At 52.8% G+C, this 22,485-nt stretch overlaps 1 pseudogene; it reads right to left on the bottom strand.

Moving 5' to 3' along the window:
• Positions 1–771: 771 nt before the first annotated feature.
• Positions 772–21,493, bottom strand: LOC121062555 (annotated as a pseudogene).
• Positions 21,494–22,485: the final 992 nt, after the last annotated feature.

The following is a 22,485-nucleotide window of genomic DNA, read 5'->3' as shown; positions in this document are numbered from 1 at the left end:
GAATTTTCACCTTCCATTGATTCAATTTTATGCGTTTCCCAGTTTTGGGATGTCATTCACCCCAGGAAGTTGGAGGCAGGACTGGACGTGTTCTGGCACAACAAACCCATGAACTGGCAAGACTGAAAAAGGCAGGGTATTGCCATGCGTTCTGCTTCTCTGTGCCCAGTTCCACTTGATATCTCCACCCCACTGAACATCTCAAGAGGTGCAGAAGTCACTAAGGACTGCACAAAAGGCTCTGTCTGCATTAGTTCAAGTACTATATTTGTACTATATATTTATATTTGTACTATAAATGTCTGCATTGGAGGCTGTCTGCACCTGTGACAGTGCTCTGGTCTACTCAGCCAGTAGACCATTGCTTGGAAGTACTTATATGATCTATTCTGGGCTTAACCTTGAGTTAATTCATTTCTCAGATTGTTTTCCCAAATGGTCTCTGAAGGTGAATTTTGTCCCATTTGCCACTCTGTGTCTGGGCACCCTTGAAAAGAGCCCGGCTCCATCTTCTTTGCACCCTTCCGTCAGGGATTTATGGGCATTGATAAGATCCCCTCTGAGCCTTCTCTTCTCCAGGCTCTCAGCCTCTCCTCGTAGGAGAGGTGCTCCCTTGATCAGCTTGGTGGCCCTCCGTTGGACTCTCGCCAGCATGTCCACGTCTGTCTTGGACTGGGGGCCCAGCACTGGACCCAGCACTCGAGGTGCAGCCTCCCTAGTGCTGGGCAGAGGGGAAGGATCACCTCCCTTGACCTGCTGGTGATGCTTTGCCTAATGCAGCCAAGAATAGTTAGCTTTGTAGCTCTTGCACCTGGGATGGGCAATAAAGGGGGGGGGTTGCCTGTATCTGCAAGGTCTGGGGAAGCCCCCCAGTGCAGGAAGCACCGGGCAGCCCTTGCTGGCTCCGTGGCAGATGAGCACAAAGCATCACGTATCCCTCATAGCATTCACACTCATCACACCTGGGATGGATGGGGACACTTCTCCTTTAATTCGTTAGCAGTTTTCCTCCTGTTTTAGGTTCTGTGCTACTGTGCCAGGCTGCAAGGCCACCAGACTGTCCTGCTCTGTCTGGCTCCTGCCACCAGAGAACCCCTTAGGCTGACTGGAGAGTGCCAAGATGGATTAAATAACCTTCAGAAGACTGGCATCCCTTTGGGCAGCTGTTTTAGGGCTATATAAGTCATTGGTAAAGGATAACTTATAAATATCCAGCCCATCAGCGGCTGCTTTGCAGTCTCCTGGAAAGCATGGTAGGGCTTCCTGCAGGTCTGCAGGAGCTCGGGGGAGAAAGGTCCTGCACTGAAGAACGAGGTACATGAGGAAAAGGGGAGAGGGGGAAGCCTGTGCCATCTCTGGAGAGCTTGGCTGATGGTGCCACAGGGGCCACTCCTGCACCAGGAATCGTGCCAGCATCACAGGGCAGCATCTTCCTTCATTAGCTGAGTCATCTCCGTGTCGGCATCCTCGGGAGACTCTCCCTTGGCCGGGTAGTAGATGGCTCCTGCAGCCTGGAAAGGGTTGCGGAGACACCTTGCTCCCTGGGGCGCCCACGGTCTGCAAAGCAGATGGGGACAAGTACACGCAACGTTTACTGGCCTGGGGGTGATGGAATCCCCTAAGCTCAGCTAAGGTGACCCCATCTCCGGGTGCTGCATCATCTCAGCTCTCTATGTCTCAAGGCTGATGTATGGGGATAGGGACCTTGAAATGAGGTGCGGGGACCCACCTGCAGCTAGGTCTGCGCCGATGCACCTCCTTTTCAGGTAGAGCCACAGCAGGACTCCACTCGCCGCCATCACCAGGGCAAGCAGTGCCACCAGCGCGGAGCAGGATGATGGAGAGCCTGTGGGGAGAGCACCCCCAGATCAGGATCCTGCTTCCAGCCAGTAACAGAGAGAAGAAAATCAAACCAAACTTGACCCAACCCCTCCAGCGTCTCAGCTGGTGACAGAGCAGGGCTTTCCTTAATTATGTTTAATATTAAAACCTGTGTTTAATGGCCAGAGCTAAGTGTTCTCTCCTTCCCACCAAGAGTGCAACTGTTCCCTTTCTGAACCAGTTTGCACTGCCCCACAGTGCTGTGGTCTCTGCAGTGCTGTGTGAGGACGGCGAGATGCTGCAATCCTTAATGGGGTTTATACCCCACCAATGATCACGTCCATAGGTATGTGATAAGCTGCAGGGTTTGAGAAACCTTTCATGTTCCTCATCCCTGCCGCACTCCTGCTCTTACAAGAGTGCCATCACCTCCCTGGTGTGTTGTCCTCCTTAGCGTTTGGAATCCAATACTGCATGGAAAAGAAAGGCATACTTCTGGCCCTCATCCATCCTTCATAAATGTCCTACCTCTATTATAACCTATTTCATGGAGAGGGGGCAGGTCCTGAAGAGAGCACAGAGAGTCTTTGAGAGTTAAGACATTTGAGCTTCAAGAGGAAATGGCAGATGCTGGCTTATTCTAAGATCGTACAAACGTCTCTGATATGCCTGACAGTGATACTGAGCTCACTGCTTGCAGATAACAAGCAATATCCACCAAGGAAGGCCTTTGAGAGCTTGCCCCAACAAATACATGCCCCAACTTTTATATCTCCCCTTCTGCAGTGAAATAGCCATGCCAGGGTTGCATACACCATTCTTGGGCCCAAACCCTTCCCCTCCCATCAAACTCTCCCTCCTTGTAGGCAGACCTCTGTGCAGAAGCAGCTCAGCCTCACGAGATGCGGTGTGAGGGGCACTCTGCCTTTCCACTTTATCCTCACCGTGAGCCCTGCCCCTCACCCCAGTGCAGGCAGTGTGCTGCCAGTTGCTGTAGGAAGTTCTGGGCACTCACCTTTAGGCACTGAGCACACCACGCCAGCTGCCGCACCGTTCCTGCACAGCCCTGGGCTGATCTGCTGGCACTCCAGGAGGAGCGACTCCGTGCCCCGGCAGCTCAGCCCCTCCAGGAAGGCACGGTGGTGCTCCCGGCTGAAATGGGCTCCCGTGGGCACGGACTGTGCTGCCCCACAGCCCAGCTGCTTGCAGACCACCTCTGCCTCCGGAAAGCTCCATCCATTGCTGCAGATGCTGTACCAGGTGGCGTTGTACTGCACCTCCACGCGCCCGGCGCAGGGACTCCGACCATCCTTAACCCGCAGCTGCAAGGGGTTGGTGCCTGCGGCGGAGAGCAGAGGGGGTGAGGTGGGCTCCTTCACTTCGTTACACGCAGCGCAGGGACAGAGAGCCACAGAGACATGGACTGCGCATGCCCACGTGCTCCAGGTGTATGTGCAATATGCTACCCGTGCCCACTGTACCTTTCCCCTGCATGAACGCCCCCTTACAAGAACATCCCCATCATCTCACACTTTTGCACGTGTGCTGTGAAACCGAGTCAGAGCTGACTCCATCCCAGTGCAGGAGAATGACGCTAGGGATTTCTGAGCATTTTTTATCACCCCCGGGATCACCTGAGCACACGACTCCCGCATCTTCCTCGTGGTTGCAGTTGTGGAGCCCCCAGCCGTTCAGGTTGCAATGGGAGAAGTTGGCTTCGGTGCCCGTGCATTCATCATCCAGCCAGATGGGGTCAGCCCCTTGCCCAAAGTGAGCCTTGCCCGGGGCCGACACTGCTGTCCCGCAGCCCAGCTGCTGGCACACCACCTTGGCATCACTCAGGTCCCAGCCATCGTCACATACGGTTCCCCACTGCGTTGTGTGAAACACCCCACTCTCCCGGCGCAGCGGCTGGGTCCGTTCACCAGCCGGACCTGCACTCCCTCTGTGGTGTTGGAGTCTGCAAGGAGAAATATGTGGCCCATTGTTTAGGAGAGAATGGGGGAACCGTCATCTCATGACATTACAAAAAACAGCAACAGAAAAAGAAAAAGAAAAGAAAAAAAAAAAAAAAAAAAAAAAAAAAAAAAAAAAAAAAAAAAAGAAAAAAGAGAAAAGAAAAAAAAAAAAGGAAAAGAAAAGAAAAGAAGAAAAAGAAAAAAAAGAAAGGAAAAGAGGGAAAGGGAAAGGGAAAGGGAAAGGGAATGAAAGAAAAAAGGGAAAGGGAAAGGGAAAGGGAATGGAAGGGAAGGGAAGGAAAAGGAAGAAGAAGAGGAAAAGGAAAAAGGAAAGGAGAGAGCAAATGCAGAGTTGCTAAAGCTCCCTTGGCAGGAGGTGCAACTCCTAACTCTTACTGAGGAATTCATTTCTCCTGCCTGTGGAGGTGACTCAGTTTCAGAGTCAGACCCTAAAATGTTGGTGGTTTTTCCAGGAGTGTATGTGAACCAGGCAGAAGTCCCAGCCCTTTCAATGCAGACCTGGCCGTTCAGAAGGGTGAGTGTGTCCCTCCAGGGAGCACATTGAGAGGAATGGCCACACTCAGGCTTGCTTCCACTTGGTGCCGTGGGGGATTCCTATGGGTTTTGGTTATGAGCAGAGCATCTGCTGGTGCTCGGCTTCTTCAGCCTGGCACAGGGCTCAGCTTCTGCCTTGCACCTCACTCCTGTCAGACAGACCCACACCCCCTGACCCCCGCGATGCCTCTCGTTGCAGAATTTTACTGACCTGAGCACACCACGCTGGCATCTTCCACGTGGTTGCAATTATTCTGTCCCCAGGGTCTGGCTCGGCAGTGGGCAAGGGTGTCCTCCGTCCCAGCACAGTTCACGTCATCCATCCAGATGCGCCCAGTGCCTTGCCCAAAGTGAGCCCTGCCAGGGGCCGACTCAGCCCTACCACAGCCCAGCTCCCGGCACACCACGGTGGCAGCCCTCATGTCCCAGTTGTCGTCACACACCGTCCCCCACTGCCCGTCGTGCAGCACCTCCACTTCCCGGTGCAGTGGTTGGGGCCGTCCACCAGGCGGACCTGTGCCTCCACTGCGGTGCTCGTGTCTGCAAGCAGAGGTGGGTGATGCAGTATTTAGAGGAATGTGTCCCATGGGGAAATTTCTAGCAGGTAAGGACTTGGTGAGCAGTGGCCAGGGCATAAACCTAGGAGAGATGCCTGGCCATGGTGAGACATGCAAGCAGACCCTCGCCTGGCATGCCTGCAGGGACCTGCATGCCAACATCGTACTTGGGGGCTTCTTAAACACCACAAGATCCCTATATTTAGCCTCCTGGCTCAGTGCCTTGTAGGAAGGTGAAGAAATCCCTTTCTTGGTGCCTTACTCTTCCCCTGGTAGACCCCCTACAGGTCTTACACAGTCTCAGTGCAGCCCAAATCACAAATGAGCTTCAACATCCCATTCAGCCATGTAAAGTGAAATTGAATCAGGACAGATATAAAAATATTAGAATGTGATCAAAGCAGGGCAACAAAGAAGGGGAAAGGACTAGAGGGCCTGATTTATGAGCGGCTGGGGTCGCTTGGTTTGTTCAACTTAGAGGACAGAAGGCTGAGTGGTGACCTCAGTGTGGCCCACATGGGAAGCGGAGGGGAGGTGATCTCTTCCCTCTGGTGATTAGCAATAGGACTCATTGGGATGGCTTAAGGCTGCATCAGGGAAAGTTCAGGTTGGATATGAGGAGAAGGTTCTTCATTTGGATGGTGGTCAGGCACTGGAATAGGCTCCTCAGGGAAGTGACCACGGCCCTGAGATTCTATCCAAGAAGCATTTGGTCAGCTCCTTGTGTGGAGCCAGAAGCTGGAATTGATGGTCCTCATGGGTCCCTTCCAACTCAGAATATTCTGTGATTGTATGAGATCAGGTAGCCCTGGGCTACTGGGATGTGGGGATGAAGGGGTCAGGGGTATCTGCAAAGGGAAGAACCCCCATGCCCAGCAAATCTGCCTCCCACTGAGTAAAGGGGTCAGTTTGGAGAGGAGAAGGCTTTTGGGCAGCGGGACTCCAACCCGTGCTTTTCCGGATCCCTGTGTTTGGGGGTATGAATCACCTGAGCACACACACCGGCATCTTCTTCATGAGTGCAGCTATTGATTCCCCAGGGCCTGGCCTTGCATTCAGTGAGGGCGTTTTCTCTTCCGGAGCAAGAAACTCTGTCCAGCCAGATGGGGTCCATCCCTCGTCCAAAGGAAGCATGTGCTGTGGCCGACACAGCCGCCCCGCAGCCCAGCTGCCGGCACACCACCGCAGCATCATTCAGGTCCCAGCCATCATCACACACGGTGCCCCACTGCTGGCTGTGAAACACCTCGACTCTCCCGGCACAGTGGTGAGGGCCGTCCACCAGCCGAACGGTTGACTTGTTGGCAGTGCCAGCATTTGACAACACTGCAAAACGTGGTGGGGAGACTGTGTGTCAGCAGTGCTGAGGGCTGGAAGGATCTCCTAGGAAGGGTTTTACTGACATCTGCACCCGCAGGACCAAGGTCTGTAGGATCCAGGTGCCCTCATATTAAAAGGGTGATCCTTGGGGATCACATGCACTGGAGCAGGTTTCCCAGAGAGGCTGTGGAGCCTCCCACCTTGGAGATCTTCAGAAGACTTCTGACTTGGTCCTGGGCAGCCTGTTCTGAGGGGCTCGGTTTGGGTGGGCAGGTTGGACCAGATGACCTCCACAGGTCCCATGCAACCCTAGCTATTTTGTGTGATTCTGTGATTCAGTGACCCCTGAGATCCTGCTGTCTTGTAGGGTGTGCGAGGACCACTTAGAGGGGGAATTCTCTTAGACACTCCCTTTTTCCATTATTATGGGTATCAGAGGGGAAAGAGCCCTTCCTACTGCAAATGAACTGCACCCTCCCGACACCATCCTGCTCCAGCCCTCCCCGAGCAAGTCCCACACCCTCTGGCCTCCAGCAACAGGGCAGCCACAGCTCGCCCGAGCACACCACACCAGCATCATGCAGGTGGCTGCACCTGGCGATTCCAAATGGAATCATTCACCAGAGATTCGGACAAGGACATTTTCTGTCCTGGTGCAGGCCACTCTGCTCAGCTGGATGGAATCAGCCCCTCGGCTGAAGTAAGCCCAAAACCAGAGAAATCCAGTGCCAGCCCACTGCAGCATCACCATAATGGCAATAAGATGCAGAACAGACCCCCCTACCCCCACCCTGGCCCTGGCAATGCCTCTCGTTGCAGAATTTTACTGACCTGAGCACACCACGCTGGCATCTTCTGCATGGTTGCAATTATTCTGTCCCCAGGGTCTGGCTCGGCAGTGGGCAAGGGTGTCCTCAGTCCCGGCACAGTTCACATCATCCAGCCAGATGTGCCCGGTGCCTTGCCCAAAGCGAGCCCCGCTGGGGGCAGACTCAGCCCTGCCACAGCCCAGCTGCCGGCACACCACGGTGGCAGCCCGCAGGTCCCAGCCGTCATCACACACCGTCCCCCACTGCCCGTCGTGAAACATCCACTCTCCCGGTGCAGCGGTTGGGGCCGTTCACCAGACGCAGTAAGGAGGATTTTGAGGTGTCCGGCTCTGAAAACAAAATCAGGGGTAAGCCCTTGGAGAAATTCATGCCAGTTTGTACCTCCGTTATTCCTACCCTAATTGTTTTTTTTTTCAGACAGATAAAGTTTCTCTTGTTGTGCAGTTTGCTCCAGAACAGCCAATGAAGCTATCTCTGGGCTGCAGTCAGTGCTGCTCAGCTGGGAATAATACGACCCGTCCTTTAGGATGGATCTCTCCTTTAGGAACAGGGACGTTCTGCTTTGGGCTAGTTACTCCCCAGGCTTAGAGCTGGTCACAGTCATAGATGTGGGATCATAGAATTGTAGAATGGTTTGGGTTGGAAGGGACCCTTAAACATCATCTGGTCCACCCCTCCCTGCTGTAGACAGGAGCATGTTTCGGGAGCAGGTTGCTTAAAGCCCCATCCAACCTGGCTTTGAACACTTCCAACAATGGAGCATCCGCAACTCCTCTGGGCAACCTGTTCCCGTTTCTTATTAACCCCATCATGAAAAATTTCTTTCTTTTATGGCATTTACATCTACCCCTCTCAGTTCAAATCCATTGCCAGGAATCCAGTGGAGTGAGCTCAGAAGGAGAACGCCCTTACGTGACTCCAAGAGCGCAGAGTTCATGGATCAACTCCAGGACACCCAAACGTGGCACTGGCCCCCACGATGCGCCACGTTGCAGGACTGCAACTTACCTGAGCACACCACGCTGGCGTCTTCTCTATGGTTGCAGTTAGTCCGTCCCCATGGGCTGGCTCGGCAGGGGGAAGGGTGTCCTCAGACCCGGCACAGCTCACGTCATCCAGCCAGATGCGCCCGGTGCCTTGCCCGAAGCGAGCCCTGCCGGGGACTGACAGCACCGCCCCGCAGCCAGCTGCCGGCACAACACTTTGCCGTCGTTCAGGTCCCAGCCGTCGTCACACACCGTCCCCCCACTGCCCGTCGTGCAGCACCTCCACTCTCCCGGTGCAGCGGCTGGGGCCATTCACGAGCCGCAGTTCAGCTGAGCTCGAGTTTCCTGCATTTGTAGAGATGCCAGGGAAACTCATGCAAGCATAATTGCAGAGCACCTCCCTCTGTCCCACCCCATCTCATCCACCGACTGCATCCTACATAAAGAGCAGGGTAGGACCTCCATTAGGACACAAATAACATTCAGGATATAAAAACTATTTCTATGGCTAGGCACTGATGAATACCAAAGGAATAAACACCAGGTGTGAAATTTGGCTTAGGGGTGCTGCACACAGGATCCAAGAGATGCAAATGGAGAGAGATCTGCCAAAGGAGCCTAAACCTTCCTCCGCTGCACCCCCCGCATCTCCTCTGGGGAGAGTCACAGACCCATAGAATGGTTTGGGTTAGAGGAGACCTTAAACATCATCTACTGCAACGCCCTGACGTGGGCAGGGAGGTCTTTCACTGGAGCAGGTCGCTCAAAGGCCCTGGTGAAATATCTTTCTCCGTCTTTCTTATAAGCCGTGCTCCCTGTCCCAAGTGTGCAGGAGCTCTGGTCACGAGGCCGGCTGTGAGCCTGCCTCCTGCCCACCCTAACCAAGTCTCACCTGAGCACACCACGCCAGCATCTTCCCCGTGGTGGCAGTTTGTGGACACCCACGTCTTTGCTTTGCACTGGGAAGTATGTCATTTTCTTCCCCCGTGCAGTTGACTTCATCCAGCCAGATGCGGCCGGATCCCCACCCAAACCGAGCCGATCCTGGGGCTGAAGAGCCGTCCCACAGCCCAGCTGCCGGCACACCACCGTGGCATCGCTCATGTCCCCAGTTGTCATCGCAGACTGTCCCCCCACTCGTTGTTATAAAACATCTCAACCCTCCCCGATGCACGTGTTCAAACCACCCACCAGCCGAAGCACGGTGATTCTGGAGATCCCTGAGCCTGAAAAAATGCAGAGAAATGGCATTATTAGGGATACACTTGTATGTCTTCAGCATCTGCAGGGCTGGAGAAGGATGAACATCCCAGCGATGGGTGTAGATGGTGTTGCTGCAGCCTGCTTGCACATGGCAAAGGATGTTTTTTTTTCTGTTTGAGCCTGTGCTTTCCTGACTGCTGATCACCACATTGATCTGTCTCTGGAAGTTTCTCTTCCAAGACAAAAGCTAGATGGGTAGTAGCTAGCTCAAAGCTGCCAGTGTGTGTACTGCATTGCAAAGGCTTATTCTGGTGCATCTTTCCATATTTATCTGCATGACCTAGCATTTAGCAGCATTGGCAGCACAAACCACTTTGCCTGTTCTAACCCTGGGCATGGTGCAGTTGCATCTGCTGCCACTCAGGCAGCGTCCTTGTACCCCTCAGCTTCCACTCCAAGAAGGCTACAGGGCTTTGCCCCATGAAAATGCCTTGGACAACCTTGGACATCTCCAGACACGGAGGTGTGTCTTAAGCCATGCTATTTTTCCCCCATGTCCAGTCCATATTTGTCTATGTGTCTGATAACTCTGTTCTTTAACGTGGTTTCTACCAAAATGGAAAATTCTGGACACTGGAATTACTGCCAGCTTGTTCCCAAACTGTTCCCAGCCTGCAGCTTGCAGGACAGGGCTGATCCAACTGGATCCCTCTGCAGAAAAAGCATGCGATGAGGATTACCTGAGCACACAACGCTGGCATCTTCCATATGGCTACATGCATGGAGTCCCAAAGGCTTGATGGGGCATTCAGCAAGGGTTGCTTCTGTCCCAAGACATCTCACCCCCTCTAGCCAGATGGGGCCAGACCCTTGTCCAAAGGAAGATAACCCTTGGGCTGACACCGCTGTCCCACAGCCCCAGCTGCCGGCACACCACTTCGGCATCGTTCAGGTCCCAGCCATCGTCACAGATGGTGCCCCACTGCCAGCTGTGGAACACCTCCACCCGCCCTGAGCAGCGGTGGGGACCGTTCACCAGCCGCAGGGCTTCTGGGCTCCCCAGGTCTGAGTCTGGAAAGAGAATCGGGGTGAGAATAAATCCCAGAAATTCCTGCCTGTCTTGTTACCAGCAACGTGGTGGACTTCCCTGTCCAGGGGTCTTTCAAGCTCTCCACCAGCACATTTCTCATTTGCCTCACTAAGGATATGCATGCATGAGCACTTTTTGGATCAGAAGTGTTAGGACCGTGCCTTGACCTCAGCCTGTGAGCCTGGCCAAGTCTTTGCCACTCATTCGAGACCAAAGTCCTGCTTTATGGGAAAGGGATAACTCTGGAGTCTCCAGACTACAGGTACACAGGCACTGAGATCCCGGGGAGGGCAGCACGGACATTTTATCACATATACCATCAGCTCTTGTAGTCCTGGCAGCATGGCAGAGGATGCTCACCTCCTCCTCAGCACACACACTGAGATATTAACATCCATCCCAGCAGACAGGCGAGGACTCTAGCAAAATGTCACAGTTATTCCACACTCACAGTCAGTTTCACTGGCAGCTCCAGCTAATTCTCCACCACCCTTTATGCAGGATCCATGTGCAAGGTGCAATCTGGCACATGGCTGTGTTCAGGATGAGCCCCCCTTTCTTCTCCTGAATCTGCTAGTGGGGAAGCCTGGGTATGAGTTACCTGAGGGTACAACCCTGATGGAAATGTGCGTGGTTTCCTGTAACCCTGACACTGTGTTCAGCGAAGGTAATTCCTGCCCCTCTGCAGCTTGCTCCATCCAGCCAGATGGGGCCCCATGTCTTCATGCAGCTTAAGCTGGAGCAGGCAGTGCAGAGGGAAACACAGCTGCACAGCCTTTAGGGCCAAGCCTGAAGGAGAGAGACCCTTTTCTGCTCCCTGCAACACAGGACCCCAAGAACCACTCAAATAATGGTGCTATCTGGCCTAAGAGCATCCCTCTCCCTGCAGCATTCACTTCTGATGCCTCATTTTTTCTCAGGAGTGAGCACGCTGCCTGGGAGAGGAGGTGAAGGCATTAATTACTAGGGGGGTCTATGATGTGATTATTCTCACGGGGATGACCAGGCAACAAGGCACTCATTGCACACATACCTTGAAGAAGGCAAAGGGAAGGGATTCCCCAGGGACTAGTGGCTGTAAGGCAGCATGGCTGAAGAGCAGTGATTAACAAAACATAGGCAGAATAACTGCCTGCCCTACAGTGTCAGGTCTCTTGGTGTGTGAAGGTCCGTTAGAGAATGCCTACATCATAGAATCGGGCTCTTACAGGCTTGGGGTTTCAGGGGATCCTTGGTTTGGGATTTCCAAGCACTTTGCCTGCCATAAGCCAAGCGCTGGCAGACCGCTAAAAGGAAAAGGTTTTGTGCTCCCTGGAGGGACCACAGAAACAAACAGTGGTTAAGCCAGGACAAGAAGGAACTGGAAAGAGTGAATTTGCAGACAAGAGGTGGCACAACCTCCCCGGGGGAGGACTGGTACCTGACTCACCCACACTGACCTACGGCCACAGAGCACACGACACTTGCATATCCCCTAGACTTGCAGCTCTGGGCTCCCCAGAGCTTGACCTTGCATTCGAAGAGGGCTCGCTCCGTCCCGGTGCACTCCACAGCATCCACCCAGAGCAGGTCAGGTCCATTCCCAAACTGGGACGAGTCCGTGGCTGAGCGCGCTGCCCCACAGCCCAGCTGCCTGCACACCACAAGGGCTTCGGCCAGGTCCCAGCCGTCGGCACAGACAGTTCCCCAGCGCTGGTCATGAAAAACCTCAAGTCTCCCTGAGCATTTGTCTGAGCCATTCACAAGACGGAGGTCTCCGAGGTCAGAAATACCCGATCCTGCAACACCAGAAGGCATAAATATGTAAGGAGGCACCTTCTGCTCACCGAAGCCTTGGGCTGACAGCAATGGCTTTACACATGAGGCTGAGCAGCTTTGAGGGTCGAGGATGCTCTCACAGCAAGAGACAGTGCAGGATTTTCAGATGTGATGCACAATGGCTGGGGATAAAAAATAATAATAAAAAGTAAAAAATAAATGAAGGGATTGTTACCCAAGGCTTGATTAGAAAGAACTATAGTCCAACATAGTCCAGACTATTAGGAATGGTCTCTGGCCCATGCTAACTGCCAGGATTTGTGAATAACATCAGTTAAAAGCATGCCAGAGACCTTTTTATTGGGACAATAGTGCAAACGAGCAAGCCATTTATTTTTCCTGGGCTTTAATGTCTAGGTGCTATTCTCTTCCACCAAGATGGACCATGAGCGTCTGGTTTCAAAGGCAAGGGTCTCCAGGCTGGCTGCAAACTGTTCCTGTACCCCAACCCCTTACAGACACAAGGAAATACCAAGTCAAGTCAAGCCTCAGTAATGTTTGCTGTGGTGCTCCCAGCGCTGTGACGGTGGCGGTTACCTGAGCAAACCACGCTGGCATCTTCATCGTGATCACAGCCATGGACACCCCATCCCTTGAGCTTGCATTCGGAAAGGGCAGCCTCCGTCCCTGTGCAGTTCACGTCATCCAGCCAGATGGGGCCCCGTCCCTGGCCAAAGTAAGCCCTCCGTGGGGCTGAAATAACCACCCCGCAGTCCAGCTGCCGGCACACCACCGCTAGCGTCTGGGAACTCCCAGCTGTCATCACACACAGTTCCCCATTGCTCACGGTGAAACACTTCCACTCTCCCAGCACAACGTCCTGGGCCATCCACCAGCCGGACTGGGGCAAAGCTGGAAACAGCAGAGCCTGCGAGGAGACAAGAAACTCAGAGCAGACCTTGCAAATCCATCCAGTGTCTGTGCAGGAGGATGAAGGACCCTTCATTTTCACATGCAGTTGCTGCACAGAGCATCGTGGTTATGTTGCCTCTGAACCCACACCATATTCCTTTGGAGACACCTCTCAAAGGATCTGAGAGCATTTGGTCCAACAGCATGGGATAAAGCAGGCATCTTGCTCCCACTGGGTCAGTGGGGAGAGGACCTGGCTATAGCAGAGCTTCCCAATATCCCAACCCACTCCCAGTGGAAGAAGTGCTGCCGCACACTGAAACCCACCTGAGCACACCACGCTGGCATACTTCCCATGGCTGCAACTGCTTTTTCCCAATGGGCTCGCCCTGCATTTCGTAAGGGATTGTTCAGTCCCCTCGCAGCTCACATTGTCCAGCCACATGCGGAGAGATCCAGAACCCAGGTGAATTTCCCCTGAGGCTGACAGCGCTGTCCCACAGCCCAGCTGCCGGCACACGACCTCAGCATCCTTCTTATCCCAGCCATGGTCACACACAGCTCCCCACTCCTCATTCTGAAACACCTCCACTCGGCCAGCACAGCGGTGAGAGCCGTTCACCAGTCGGAGATGAGCGGGCTCCGGGATGATCGCGTCTGCAAACATCCAAGGGAGTTATAAATCCCTTCTAATGGCTACAGATTTTCTTCCATGCTCAACCTGTCAGAATTAAGCCACCAAAAGGCATGGGGGAGGTGGGAACTGGAGTGCTTCTCACTGCAACCCAAAACCCCTCCCATGGCCTGCACTGCTCCTGCACTGTGCAAGACCCCAGACCCACTTCGTGCAAGAAGAGCTTTGCTGCTTTCACCAGCTTTGCCCCCAAGATATCGGTCTTCCTGCTGTTGGAGTTGGTCAGCATGGGGAGTTTATGGGGAGAAATAGGGTTCCCTGCAGGAATTCCTCCCACCATCCTAAATAAACACTTCGGAAGGGACCTGTTCCATTCACCAGCTATAGGGCAAGTCCAGGCAAACCACACTGACTGCTGATGCTGACTCTGGGTCCCAGTTCAGCCCTACAAGGGGCATAGACTGACCATCCTGGCACCTCCCACCAATCCTCCTTGCTCCAGGGGACACATGTAGAGAGACGTAGAAGGAACAGTGCTCACCTGAGCACACCACACCAGCGTCTTCCCCGTGATAGCAATTATTGATGCCCCATGACCTGGCCCAGCAGGTAGACAGGGCGTACTCAAACCCCGTGCAATTTGTCTCATCCAGCCAGATGACACCAGCCCCTTGCCCAAACTGAGCCCATCCAGGGGCTGAGAGGGCTCTCCCACAGCCCAGCTGCCTGCACACCACGTTGGCATCCAGCAAATCCCAGCTGTCGTCGCACACGGTTCCCCACTGCTTGTTGTGAAAGATCTCAACCCTTCCAGCGCAGCGGCTCCCGTAGTTCACCAGCCGGACCTGATCGCCCTCTGAGTTAAATAAAAGAGCAAAAAGCAGAGAAGGCAAAGCCCTACCCACAAGTGTTCTCTTTCTGCAGCATGAGAAGTCTGTCCTGCCACTGGAGCTGAACGTTTCATTTAATGACCTCAAGCTCATGGCCTTAGGCTCATTTAATGACCATGAAAGGGTCTGCCCGGCCAGCTGTTTGAGACCCATGGCCCCCAGAAACTTACGGCAGAGGGACTGAAACTTGAAACATCCCATTGCAACTCTACCGTTCCCACCAACCTTCAAGGTGAACAGCCAAAGTATGTCCAACCCCACATGCCCCTTGGCAACAGGGCAGCCACAAAGAGGCCATATTATCCGGGCTTGCTGCAGGAATTAAGGTGATGAGCCAAACATCTCTCCCCCCATGCCATTCCCAAGGTGGTTACCTGCACACACCACGCCAGCTGATGTCCGAGGATGATGCGTGCTGTTGCTCCAGGGTCTCGTCTTGCAAGCAAAGAGGGCAGTTTCTGCTCCTGTGCAGTTCACGCCGCCCGGCCACATCTGTCCTGATCCTTGCCCAAAATGAGACCCGCCAGGAGCCAACAGCGCTGTCCCGCAGCCCAGCTGCCTACACACCACTCGAGCCTCAGCCAGCCCCCAGCCATCGTCACACAGGGCTGCCCAGGTGTCATTGTGGAAGACCTCAACCCTTCCATTGCAGCGCGTTGTACCATTGGCCAGGCGGAGCTCCGCTGAGATGGACACTCCTGAGGCTGCAAACAACAGGGCAGAGCCATAGCTGCTGCTGCTCCTCCCTGACAGAGCTGGGCATCCTCTAGTGCATGTGCACTTAAAACTCCTTCAACACCTCTGACACTCAGGTAATGGGTGAGACAGACCTGGATGGGCAGGAACTGTAAACCTCATGAAGTTCAACAAGGCCAAGTGCAAGCTCTGTAGAGAAGGACTTTAGGACAGTGGTGGAAGAAAAGTGGATATGAGCCAGCTATGTGCACAGGCGGCCCAGAAAAGCCAACAGATGGGATATCCCATCATTGGAAGTGTTCAAAGTCAGGTTGGATGGGGCTTTGAGCAGGCTGATCCATTGAAAAATGTCCCTACCCATGACAAGGACGTTGGACTAGGTGATGTTTAAGGGTCCCTTCCAGCCCAAACCATTCTCTGATTCTGTGATTTGCTGGGGTGAGTTATACCTGCAGAAAGCTTTGCATGGTATTGGCTAACTGGCCTATAGTCCCCAAGACCAACAGAGCTTGGTGCAGGTGCTTGGTAACTCATGCATGTGACTGCAAATGGCCATTTGAATCCAGTGAGAGGGGAAGCCCAGACAGCTCACTTGTCTTGCAGCTCAGCACTGGACTCATGGCTGCAGAGGTGGGAGAAGTCTTTTCATTGCAACTTGCCTGCCTGCATGCTGCAAGTGCTCCCCAGCTCTGCAAAGGGACGCTGCAGGAGAGCACTCCAAGATGTACCCCATGCCCCCAGTGCTGCTGAGCATTCCAGAGACCCCTTTCAAAACCCCTAGAAATATTTTAGGGTGCTGACTTTTAGCCTTCCGTGTTGGAAGGTCTAAGCGAGAGTTACCTGAACACACCACACCAGCATCCTCGCCATGGTAGCAGTTGTTGACCCCCCACGCGCTGGCCTTACAGTCGAAGATGGTGGCCTCTGTGCCTGTGCAGTTCACCTCGTCCAACCAAATGGGGTCCTGGCCTCTCCCATAGTGAGCCCCCTTGGTGGCCATCAGCGCCGTCCCGCAGCCCAGCTGCCGGCACACCACAGTGGCATCCATGAGGTCCCAGCCATCATCGCAGATGGTGCCCCACATGTGGTCATGCAGCACCTCCACTCTCCCCGCACAGCGGTTGGGGCCATTGAGCAGCTGGAGCCGGCCCAACTCTGAGGCTCTGGAGTCTGCGAACACCCCGAGAGGATCAGTTGTAGGGTGGCTGTGCACAGGGAACAGGCACGGAGGTGCTGCACGGCGGGGCACTGGGACTACCTGAGCACTCAACGCTGGCATCTTCCACATGGTGGCAGTTGTGCTGCCCCCACGGCCTGGCCTGGCATTCAGAGAGGGCAGCTTCCGTCCCGTGCAGTTCACTTCATCCAGCCAGATCTGGCCCGTGCCTTCGCCGTGCCGAGCCCCCTGTGAGACGGACAGCACCGTCCCGCAGCCCAGCTGGCGGCACACGACCCTGCCCTCGCGGACGCTCCAGTTGTCATCGCACACCGTCCCCCACGTCCCGTTGTGGAGCACCTCCACTCGCCCAGCACAGCGGCCGGGGCCGTCCACCAGACGAAGCCCCTCTGGGTCCGGGGAGGCTGCACCTGCTGAGCCAGGAGGAGAAGGAGGAGAAGGAGGTGACATCCTAGGGGTGGATGGGGTTCAACTCTTCATGTGTTTGAGATGCCTCCTGTCTCCCATTTGCTGTTCAGAAAGGGTTTCAGAGAAGTAGCTGAACATCTTACACTTAGCTTCAGCTGAGAGGAGACCCCCACTGCAGCCTACAGCTTCCTCATGGGGGAGAGGAGAAGGGCAGGCACCGATCTCTTGCTGGTGCCCAGCAATAGGACCCAAGGGAATGGCATGGAGCTGCCTCCATGAACTCCTAGGTTCAGCTAGATCAGATCTTCACTGAAAGCCTCATCGGGCACTGGAACCAGCTCCCCAGGGAGATCCCTAAGCCTGCTGGAGGTCAGGAAGCCTTTTAACAACACTCTTAGGTATATGGTTTAAATTCTCAGGTTGCCCTGTGTGGAGTCAGGAGTTGGACTTGACAATCCTTGTGGGTCCCTTACAACTTGGTATACCCTACAATTCTACATGCCCTGAGGCATCTCAGATGGTCCTGGGTGTCTGTTTTTAGGCAGCTGAGTCTCATGTTTGTATCTAAATGCCTGGATTTAATCATCTTAATGTCAGTGTGGATCCCATGCCCTAGGAGGCTTTTTCTCACTCATGTAAAAAGACAGGCAAATGCTTTGTTTGTCAGTAACAAAGATATAGTTTCACCATAGAGTAACTTTGTGTGGTATAACTACACAGAGAGTTGGGAGAAGTGGAAAAGTGCTTGAACTATGGGAAGGTCTTCACAGTGTACAAGATCTGCAGCATAAGATTGCCTCCAGCCCCTTCTGCACGCTTAGTAAGAGCACCAGCAAAATGGAGACTGTGCAGAAAGGAGCCATAAGTTAACTGCAAGTTCCTAACTGGGTCAACATAAAAAATGCTCAAGAGGAATATGGTTGCGTTCTGTAAATACCTTTTTTGACTGCAGATAATGATTTCTAAAGTGCTCAGGCACTGATCTGTGCTCAGGTCCAGCACAGTTTTGCTGCTCCCATAAGCTGTGTCAGGAGCTGGTGTCTATGTGCTCCCTAAGCCAGGTGCCCCATGCTCCAAAGCTACTTAAATCTGAGCAGCTAAACACTTCTTCCTCCTTTTCTCCTTTTAATACCAGTGCAGAGCAATAGGCAACACTGCCCACCCAAAATGGGACCTGTCTTCTGTGGGGGCCTGTCACTCTCCAAAAGATATATCACGAGCCTGAGTTAGGACCTTCAGTGATGGCCTGATACCCTTGGTCTGTAAGCTGCAAGGATTTCCCCAGGTGATAAGCAAGGGGTCAGATACAGCACTCGGGAAGTCACCGAGGCCAGAAAGAGGAAGAAACAGTTTACAGATCAAATCCCTGAGTCATCCCCAGGTACAAGCAAGGTCTGGGGAGCTGTAGCATTGCCAAAGGGGACAAGCTGGCACTCTGCATGCAGGCTTCAGTAGCTCAGCTCTCTTATTTATAAGGGATGTGCCCTGTGGAGCATGAAAATATCTTTGCAAAGACAACCCTAAAAATTAAGATTATTATATTATTAAAATTTGAGATGAGTTTGAACCAGGTGCATGGCAGGCATTCACTTCTCAGTTTGCAAGCTCTCCTACCCAAGGCTAAAAGCAGTCTTAAAGGCCTTTTGCTCATTTTCTTCATTTTACTAGGAGTTACCCATTGATAAGCAATACCAAATCAACCCCATAGCTGAGACTGCCCGCGGTTAACGTGGGCAGTCTTAGGTGCATTGACTGCCTGTGCCTGGGTGGACAAACCACAGTTTGACAGAGTGTATTCAGCCTTGTCCTGGCAATTGAGGTCTATGGTCCTTACCTGTCACCCCCTCATCTTACAAGGAGCTGCCCCTCTTTGCTATGAACAGGGGTGTTGAGTTTGTCCAGGCCCCCTCCACCCTGCAATACCATAAATTTGCCACACAAGGTCCGTAATAAACCAAGGTTAAGCAGAGCAGAAGAGTATGGATGGTTATGGTACAGCTTCAGGAGGCAAAACTTGGCATGTTTCTCTCCACTCTTAAGTCCTAAGTCTTCATTTATGTGGCAAAATCACGTGTGTAGAAGTAAATAGGTGATACATGACTTTGAGAGCAGAGTCTGCAGGGATAGCTGCACATAAAGACTTTTCTTCTGCCTCCAAAACCATCACAAATCATTCCTCCCTGCCCCAGACTGATGAATGAAACCCAGGACCCTTGGCCAGACCATGGTGTCCTCCACAAAGCAGCAAATGAATACACTGGAGGAGCACACGTAGCAGACGGGTCCCCTGGGACCAGAAGCAAAGGCAAACACCACTCACCCCAAAGGCACACCATCAGGAGGAGGATCCCCACGCTCTTGGCTCCGGAGCAGGTGGGTTGGTTTCTGCCCCAGGGGTACCTGGGGGAGGGATGGAGACCACCTGGCATCCCTGTCTTCACAGGTTGGCCATGGGCTGGAAGCTGGAGCGGAAAGTTCTGGTGAGAGACAGCAGCCGAGCTCCGTGTCCTGCTGGCCAACTGGGAGGGATGGAGAGGAATCGAGGCAGATGCCCAGGGATGGGAGTGATGTGCATTTCAGCAACAAACCCTCCTCCTGCTCCCTCCCTCACCCTGTGCTTTTCCCTGCCTGGCTAACCCTCCTCTTCCTCTGCCCCTAGGCCACAGGGCATTGGCTTGGGCTTTGTGTGAATCCATGCCAGAAGGTGACCCTCTGCTCCGTGCCGCCGTCTGATCCTGTCACCAGGTTGTGAAATGGAGAGCTGTTCCAGGAAAAGGCAGAGCAAACAAAACTGCCTCTGCACCCAGGCCCCGTGTTCTACGTGACAGCCCCGAAGGCGAGACCTCGGCTGTCCAGCAGTGTCCTGGGGATAGCGCGGGAAACCTTCCTCTGACAACATAAATCCAGCCTTTTTGCACAGAATTGGGGAAAATTAGCTACTTTAGCTTTGTTAAAAAGTATCTGATTGGGGTTGCAGGTGTAAGGGACCACCTTCTACAAGTGAATATGCTACTAAATGTTGGGAATGCCTTTATTGTGGAGGCTGGAGATAACATGATGCTGAGCTGGCCAGGAAACCCCTCTCCAGCCAGGAGAGAGGGAAAGAAAATTCCTCATACACATGAAGAAAACTTGCAGAGTCTGTGCTCCAGAACTTTCCCCAACCCAGTGTGGGTTTCCACTAGAATAAGCAACAGGGCATGGATAAACCATTTGGATGGGTAGTGCAGAGCAGTTCAGGCCATTCGTAGGTGGAGGGAAAATTTACAACATTATTTTCTCGCTCAACAGAGGAAGAAGGTGAGCTGCAGGATCTGCTGTCCCCTCTCTCTCATCCCTTGCAGAGTGCACATCCTTGTGGCATGTTGACGTTTTGCAAGAAGAGGGCCTGAAGCCAGAGTAAGCATGGCACTGGAAAAATGAATTTGCAAAGTCATTAGATAAATATCACTTGTTGCTCTGAATGGGAATGTTAAGACTGTGGTGGGTGCTGCACTAGTGGTGCACTGAAGATAGGGATGAGAAAGGATATGGCCCTAGAAAGTGCATGTCTGTGCAAAAATAAGAAATGAAACTGGAGCATGTTATGGGAGGAGGACCTAGCATGGCCAAGGTGGTCTTGGGCTGAACTGAACTCTTCAGCCTGGCAAAACCCAAGAGGGGTAGTAAAGAGTAGGTCACTACCTATAGGAAGAGAAAAGAAGAGAAGTCCAAACTGCAGAGGAATGCTGAGAGTGAGCAGAGCTGGGGCTGCAGACCAAAAGGAAAAAGATGTGTATTAAAAAACAGTGAAATACTGGTACAAGAATGAGTGGGTGAAAAAATCAGCTGGAAATGATTCAAAGCTAATAAAAAGTAGAGCAGTTGGGAAAGGTGTTTTCATTTGCCCTGAGGCTCAGTGAGCCCAAGGACTTTGTGCCTCTCTTTTGTAAACAAAGAGGCCAGCAACAAAGAAATTCCCGACACCATCACAGAAATGCTATGAACTGTCAAAGCCTGACCTGCCCAATGCAGCTGTGAGCAGGGGTGCTTTTGCTGTTAGTTTTCAGTAGTTTGTACAAATAGGTGCTCTGGAAATGCGTCATGCTCCTATGTCTGTTCTGTTCCTTTTGCATTTGTGTGCTGTGTCCCCTTGGGAAGGCTGAAACCCCTTCCTGAGATATTGCAGTATCTCTGCAGAGTAGTCCACAGCCCAAACTTAGATCTTTTTCAGTTTTAAAGGCCTTCTCTAAACTGTGATTAAACACACACACAATGATGCAGACAGTTGGTACTTTCTGATACTCAGGCTCCAGTCTTTTCCTCCTTTCCTGAGGCAGTGAAAACACCCCAGACAATTGGGTCCAAGTTCCCATTTTCCCCTATTCTGAGGCACTCATGTGCAGACACACAGAGCTAGAAGAGCTCAGGAGTGCTGAGTCTTTGGTGTAAACTCTGGGACAAGCAAGACTGGAGAACTGGGTCTGCTGGGGCAGCCAGAAGGAAAATTAAAAGATTCGAGTGCCAGCAGGAGGATAAGAAATCCCAAAGTCCTAGGATGTCCAGGGAGGACCAGAAGACGGCCTTGCAACCACACGTTGACAGAAGGGGCCAGGGACTGCATGCCTGAGGCTTAGGACAGGTAGCAAGATGCAAACTGATGACAGCTTCAACTGCTGGCTGGAAGGGACTGAGAGGTGGTAGGTGGTGTGGTTTAACCTGGCTGGCAGCTGTGTTTAACACAGCCACTCACTCCCATTCCCTCTCTGGGATGAGGGAGAGAATTAGAAAGAAATGCAAGCCTGTGGGTTGAGATAAAGACAGTTTATTAGGACAGAAAAGAAAGGATAATAATAATAATAATAATGATAATAATACTAATGTGTACAAAGAAATGATGCACAATGCAATTGCTCACCACCCGCTGACCGATGCCCAGCCTGTCCCCAAGCAGCCGGTCCCCCCACCGTGGCCAGCACCCCATATTAATTGTTCAGCATGACCCCATATGGTACAGAATACCCCTTTGGCCAGTTTGGGTCAGCTGTCCTGGGTCTGTCCCCTCCCAGCTCCTGCTGCACCCCCCGCCTGCCCGCTGGCAGGGCAGTGTGAGAAGCTGAAAAGCCCTTGGCTCAGTAAGCACTGCTCTGCAACAATTAAAACATCAGTGTGTTATCAACGTTATTCCCATCCTAAATCCGAAACATAGCACCCTACCAGCTACTAGGAGGAAAATTAACTCTATCCTAGCCAAAACCAGGAGAGCAGGATAACAAGACCCTGCTGCCCCACCAGTTCTTAAAGGCAACCTTGCTGTTGGAAGGACTGAACCGATCCTGCAACGTTGTCATTGAACGGAGAGCATGGGAGGGCTAGCTTAATTCCCCAAGCCCTCTCCACTGCTGAAAAGAACCTGCAATGCCATTTCCTACCTTCTATACTTCATTGTCATGTCCTCAGCTGCACCTCACAGTGCTCTAAATACTCATCTTCTTCTGCATGCACCTAATGGCCCCTCTCTTCTTGTCTCCAGTCCTTGCTCCTGCTTTGTCTTCTACCATGTGAGATCCTAGCCAGCTTTTTCTACCTCTTCCAGCAGCTAATTTGAGATGTTCCCATGTCAAGTAGGCTCTTTGGTCCCTAAGCCAATGCTTCTTTCCCTGTGGCTTCACCATAATCTGATGAAGCTTGTGGTCATTTGTTCCCTCCCT

Source organism: Cygnus olor, chromosome 32 (genome assembly GCF_009769625.2).
Source record: "Cygnus olor isolate bCygOlo1 chromosome 32, bCygOlo1.pri.v2, whole genome shotgun sequence".
In the NCBI taxonomy this organism is placed as follows: domain Eukaryota; kingdom Metazoa; phylum Chordata; class Aves; order Anseriformes; family Anatidae; genus Cygnus; species Cygnus olor.
This window is presented reverse-complemented; position numbering and strand designations above follow the sequence as displayed.